Below are 6,817 nucleotides of genomic sequence, written 5' to 3' on the forward strand. Positions count from 1 at the left end.
GGCCACGGCTCACGGGCCCAGCCGCTTCGCGGCATGTGGGATCTTCCCGGCCTGGGGCACGAACCTGTGTCTGCTGTATCGGCAGGCGAACTCACAACCACTGCGCCACCAGGGAAGTCCTAATCACTTTTTCTACATTTGTCTGTTTACTCCTCACAACATGAACCACGTAGTTTGAGATCACACAAGTGGCAGAGCCGGAACCCTGTACTGCATTCATACTGCAATCATTTCATGCACTCTGTATTCGCCTTTCTCTGGGACAGGCGCTGGAAGAGAAAGGCAAGGCCAGATACTTATTACACAACGTGCTAGGGGAAGCCCACGGGGTAATGGCAACACAGGAGGGGCCTTCTACCCCAAACGGGTGCGGATGGGGGAGGGGCTCTCTTGTCAGGGGAGGTGATATTTAGCTGAAAGACATAATTCTCCGGGTAAACCTGGTGTGAGAAGATATTTCAGGTGGAGGGAACCAAAAGTTTCAGGGCTCACAGGAGAGAAAGAGTATGATGAAGTCAGATAATTGAAAGTATTTCAATACGGCTTCAGAGGATGTAGGCCTGGAAATACGCTGGGGCAAGATCACCCAAGTCCTGCGTTTAGCCTTTTTTCTTGTGAACTATGCTGGAGGTGTCCTTAAAGAGTTTCACGCGTAATGGTGACAAAGTCAGGCTTTTGTTTTCGAGAGGTCCAGGCGGCCACAGTGGGCGGAAGATATTGCTGGGTGCCAGACTGAAGTCAGGCAGGGAAGAATGAATAGACTTCCTAGCCTCAGTGCCTTTTCTCCTGCCGTTTCTCCCTCTATTACAGACCCTTTTCATCTGTTTTCCCACACGCGGCCCGGGGAAGCCCGATTACCGGCTTACCCGGGTCCGTTGCATTCTGTCGCCCCCTGGCGGCCCACCGGGGAACTGGCCCGTGGTGTCCTCTCGAGCCTCTTGGTCTCCGGCAGGGTTAAAGCGAGACGGAAACAGAGAATCTGGCGATTCTGGTTCTGCTCAGCCGTCGCCCTGGCAAGCGACCTCGATTCACCTTGCAGAACGGAACTGACCTCATTAGGGAGTTGAGAGGCATGTGCTGGGTCAGTTTTTCCCTAATCTCAACCATTCAGCCAGCTGGGACGCTTTTCTAAATTCTCCCCCACAGGCCATTAAAATTATAGAGGAAAGTGATATGTATGTTTATTGCATTCCTCAATAAAAGCTGTAACATAATATGTACTTAGAGCTCTTTTCCTTTGTTTCTTTTATTACTGAAATGAATTATTGCAGAAATAAAATGCAACCGCATTTACCACATTGATTTAGGGGCATATACACACTGTCAAGACTCACTTTTTAAAGACGACATAGATTTGACCAGGGTTCAGATTCTGACTTGACTGCTTTCTAAACTGTATGATCTCGGACAAGTCACTTAGACACTCTCCATCTCAGGCTGCTCATCTGAAACACGGTTGTGAGAATTCAGTGGAAGTGTGTCTGCAAAGTGAACCCCAATAAATGCTCTCCACCCACTTTCTCTGCTGGACTTCTCTCCTTAGCACTTATCTATCCTAGCACTGTCTATTTCCTTTCCGCATCGTGTTTTCTGTCTTCCTCCCCCACTGGAATGTAAGCTCGGTGAGGATGAGGAATTTCAGCTATTTGGTTCACCGATGTATCCTCAAGGCTTGAAAGAGTAACTGGCACATAGGTGTTCAATCAACATGGATTGAATAAATGAATAAGTTGAAACTATTATTCATAAGCTTTATGGATGAAGGGGTGCAGGAATGTGCTCAACGTTGCACAGCGAGTGTGTGTGTGTGGGGAGCCAGATCGTACTTTTAGTGAAGGCTCTAGGCTCACCTCACTGAGTCCTGGAGAGCAGGGATTGGTGAGGGAGTCAGGAAGTGGCTATGCAGGTAGGGCCTGGCCCAAACTGGGTGTCAGGGTAGAAGGTGTGGAAGGAAGGATCTGAGGATGGTGACGAAGGTGAGGATGGTGAAAAGAAGGAGGACCAACACAGGAAAGAGGAAATGCAGGAATTGGGCCTTTGGCAGCTGTTCCCTTCTCCACCATTTGCAAATGTGTTCCTTGGAGTGACTTGGGTAACCCCTAGGAGGGGGTGGGCAAGCAGCTATATTATAGCAAGCAGCTATAATCAACTAATCCAACTGCTGGTTTTCTCTGAGGTGGCTACCTGTGTCAAAATCCCCTGGGGAACTAATGAAGAAGTCAGGCTCCTGGGCGACCTCATATTCAAGTAGGACTCCCAGGACGTGGCCCAGGAATTTACAGTCCAAAGTTAGCGTTATCCTATGCTCAGTCCATCCCCGGCTCCCTGAACCCCCTTTGCCTGCTCTGGTTCCTCAAAGACCTTAGATCCGAGATGTGCACGTCTGGGGTAATACAGACCCACCCGATGGCCTGACTGCACGGTGTGGATGATCACTGCAGCTTAGCGGGATCCTCGTGTCCGACCTTCCCCTGCCCCAGCTCTTCGTAACATCAGCCTCTCCCAGCTCGGTGCTCAGGTATACCAGGTAGGGTCACACTCGCTGTGTGACTGAGTTGTGTGCCAACGGGGTTAGAGGATAAGGGGCTGGGGACTGAAAGGTCTAAGCAACCCCGTTCCCCCCCCCCACCATCCATACCCCTTTCCAGCGGGTAGGAAGATCTGGTTTTTACAGAAGGGTGTGGCTACAGAGGCCGATATTATGACTCTCCTTCCACTGGCTGGAAGGAAACTAGAGAACACGGATTTCACCAATAGGAAGGCAATATGCAAATATTGCCCAGCGTTAATTGGCTGATGGACAGATGCGTACCACTCATTCTTGTGCTCTGAGACTTGGAGCTTGGAGCACAACTTTGAGGTAGAGGTTGCACTTGGAAGCAATTATTGAACGCCCACATTGTGCCAAGTCCTGTAAGTCCTGTGTCAGGGCATACAGGGGTGAATAAGACCGGCAAGGCACCACCTTCGTGGAACTTACATTCTAGTAAACTAATAAGAACATAAATAAATGAACAATTTGTTTTCTAAATTTCAGATCTGGGTGGTGCCACGAAGACTATGCACCAGGGAGCTGTAACACCAGCGATACTGTAACAAGTCCTGCAAGGGTGTATTCTAAGAGCAGCAGAGGAGGGCAAGACCAATTACCCTGGTGGTGGAGCGAGAGGTGGAAAGAGGAGGTGCCCTTGAGCAAGCAGCTAAAGAAGGAGGAGGAATTTCCTCCCCTAGCTGAGGGGGCAGTATGTGGGAAGTACATACTGAACTTTAGGAACCCCAGGTAGATGGAGGGAAGAGTGTGCAGGGCAGGAAAGAGCAGAGTTATGTGGCTTTGGGCAAGTCTTTTACCACCTGAGCCTCAGTTGGCAGAGGATTAAATATAAAGTAGAACACATAGTATATATGTGCACTCAATAAATGCTAAATAAAGAAAGCTCCAGGTGGTGACCACTACTGTCATACTGGGAGAGCCCCTCAATTGTGTTCCCTAGATTTAGGGCTTTGGTCCTACCCCCCTCTCTTCCCTTTCCCCCAAAGCTTATACCTTCAGGGCTTCTGTCTTCACTTCTCCCCCTGGAACTTAGCACACTGGCATTTTATCTTCCTGCCTCCTTAGGGGACAAGGACTCCAAGTAGAGCAGAAAAGACTTGGATAAGCTCCAAGAAAGGACTTCGTTCTCTTTCTTTCAGAGTTGCAGCTGCTCGGAAGAGGGGACAGCGTGCATTTCCCACAGATTTAGAAAATTCTGGAGCTGGAAGAAAGGTTTGCAATAACATATATAGTCCAGAGCTTTTTTTTTTTAATTTAATTTTTTGTTTTTTAGATTTTTTTTGATATGGACCATTTTAAAAGCCTTTATTGAATTTGTTACAATATTGCTTCTGTTTTATGTTTTGGTTTGGGTTTTTGGCCACGAGGCATGTGGGATCTTAGCTCCCCGACCAGGGATGGAAACCACATCCCCTGCATTTGTAAGGTGTAACCACTGGGCCGCCAGGGAAGTCCCTAGTCCAGGGCTTTTCAATTTTTTTTTTTTGACAGATATCCAATGTAAGAAATGCACTTTACATCAGGACCAGCTGAACTCAATTTTTTTTTTTTTTTTTTTTTTTTTTTTTTGGGTGGTACGTGGGCCTCTCACTGCTGTGGCTTCTCCCGTTGTGGAGCACAGGCTCCGGATGTGCAGGCTCAACGGCCATGGCTCACAGGCCCAGCCGCTCCACGGCATGTGGGATCTTCCCGGACCGGGGCACGAACCCGTGTCCCCTGCATCGGCAGGCAGACTCTCAACCACTGCGCCACCAGGGAAGCCCTGAACTCAAGTTTTATGGAGGCTGAAGTTTGTAAAATTTAGGGACCTCTTTAAAAAAAAAAAAGAATATCAAATTATGTATGCAAAATCAGGTGTTTATTTAGAGCAAAAAAATAAATTCCTATAAATTACAAACTTTAGGAGTCTGACTGGGATTTCCCTGGTGGTCCAGTGGTTGAGACTCTGAGCTTCCACTGCAGGGGGTGGAAGTTCAATCCCGGGCCGGGGAACTAAGATCCCGCATGCCGTGTGGCGTGGCCAAAACAAACAAACAAAAAATAAAAAGTAGAAAAAAGAGTCTGACAAACACCATAATCATAAAGTCAGAACAATAAGAAATTTTGACTCAACTACCTGACGTATTGTTTTACTACCTTTTTTCTGCAATTTGAGGGTGCATGCTTTTCACATAGCAGTGACTTTCTTATATTTTCTATAAAGAGAAAGAAAAGTCAGGCTTCTAGCATGTTTGATCAAAATGTTTTTTGTTTTACTATTTTAGAAAAGTTTTTCTCAGCTTTGCAATCAGTTTTTGGTAATGTCATGTAAACCTAAAATGTTTAATTTTGTCAAATTTGGGAAAGACAAATTTTCTGTGTTGTTTCACTAGGAGCCGCAGACTTTGTCAGAACAAAATGTGGTGTGTATGAGACAGAACCCCATGAGTCATGATATATAAAACATTTGAAGACATACACAGATGTACTTGCTATGTACAGTACTGTTATGGGTTGGTGTCCTACAACAGAGGCATCCAGTTGCACGTGATTCTCCCGCCCCAAAAAGAAAATAGCATGTGGTACATTTATAATTAGATATGCTGTGTTATTAATTGTGTTCCCAATGGCGTGGACTTTTGCTGTAACTAGATCAGTGGGAACTCAATCCTCCACATGTAAGTTTACACGTCTGAGAATTGGAAGAGTTTTCCATAGACTAGCTTCTGGCTCTATACAACACAGACCTGGGTTCTCCTCCACTGCCCACATTCTTCCCATGTCAGGTGCCTAGATGTCATGGTGACCTAGTGATGTGACCTCTGTCCCTGCACCTTTATGTCAGGACACCAGGTGAATTGACATGGTGACTGGGTATGGGTGATTGGAGTATTTCTGGGAACCATTCCCTACACGAGGATGCTAGCAATCACCTAACTATTCTAGAAGTTGACTGACCTGTTAACTATAATCTACTAAACTCAAACTGAATGTAGGTCCAACTCAATTTCCCATTAGTGGGATCTCAGAGTAGTCGGACACAGCCTTTGGAAAGAGAAAAGTGTTTTACTGATATGGAACAATCTTCAAGATATCTTAAGAGAATAAAAGCAAGGTACGAGACAGTGCGGTACACTTGCACCTGTGTGGTGTGTAGGGTATCTCTGGAAGGAAGGAGGAGGGTATTCGCCTCTGAGTAGCTGCGGGGACCGGGGTGGACGGGGGACTTGCTTTTCCCTGTAAAGCCCTTATGAGCTTTGCGAAGTGTTTTTTAAATCGCACGCATGTCTTCTTTTTCTTTTCTTTCTCTTTTTTTTTTTTTTAGATAAATGCTTAGCAGTTGACAATCTATTTTTCAACCTAATTTAGATTGTTCTCTTAGTGGCCAGCAGGGGGAGGCAAATGCTGTCTCTCTTTTGGAGAGAGGTTTTCCCCCGCTTCTACAACCTTCAGAAAACATCATGGCTGTGCCCTGTAGCTGGAACCCAGACTCCAGGCGGGGTCTTAAAAGGAAAATAAGTGAAAATAAGTTGTCATTACGAACTCTAGGGAATCTCTGATTTTTAAAATAGCTTTATTGAGATATAATTCACATGCCTATCAGGAGCTGGGTGCGGGTGGGAATTCGCGGTTGGGAGTTGTAATCCAGGTGTTGCTTCTGTACTCCATGTATCTGCCGCATCAGCTGTGACCAGGCCATTAAGGCATCCAAGCCCCCATTGTCCACAGGAAGACTGGGTGCTCTGGACGCAGGGGAGGAACCGGGCTCAGGGCTGAGGTCTCCTCCCTCTCCCCCAGGAAGGGCACTCCAGGACTACCCAAGTAACAGAAACAGTTTGCTTTATTGTTTAATTTCTAGAGAGATGTTCTCTATGGAAAAAATGTTCCTCTTGCCACTTATAAGAAGCAGAACATAGAACATTATGGTCTCTTGTGTAAATCCACCCAGTACCACATGTGCATAGGTAGGTATGACCCTGAGAAGGAGCCTCCCTGGTCCAAAGGACCTGGGTAACATGCTGGAAGGGGGTGGGGGAAGAGGAAGTGAAGGGGCAATGCACTACTGAATTGGAGCCACTGAAAATACCCCCCTTCTGAGCCCTGTGATGAGTGGTTCCTGCTGCTGACCTACCATCCAACCACCCATTCATCCATCCTCCCCTCACCCACCCACCCAACCACCTATTCACCTTTTCGTCCTCCCATGCACTCATCCATCCATCCATCCATCCATCCACCCTTGAGTTAAGATCAACCTGATAAGGTCCAGCCAAGAGCTGAGGAAGA

This window comes from Phocoena sinus, chromosome 10, assembly GCF_008692025.1.
Source record: "Phocoena sinus isolate mPhoSin1 chromosome 10, mPhoSin1.pri, whole genome shotgun sequence".
Taxonomy (NCBI): domain Eukaryota; kingdom Metazoa; phylum Chordata; class Mammalia; order Artiodactyla; family Phocoenidae; genus Phocoena; species Phocoena sinus.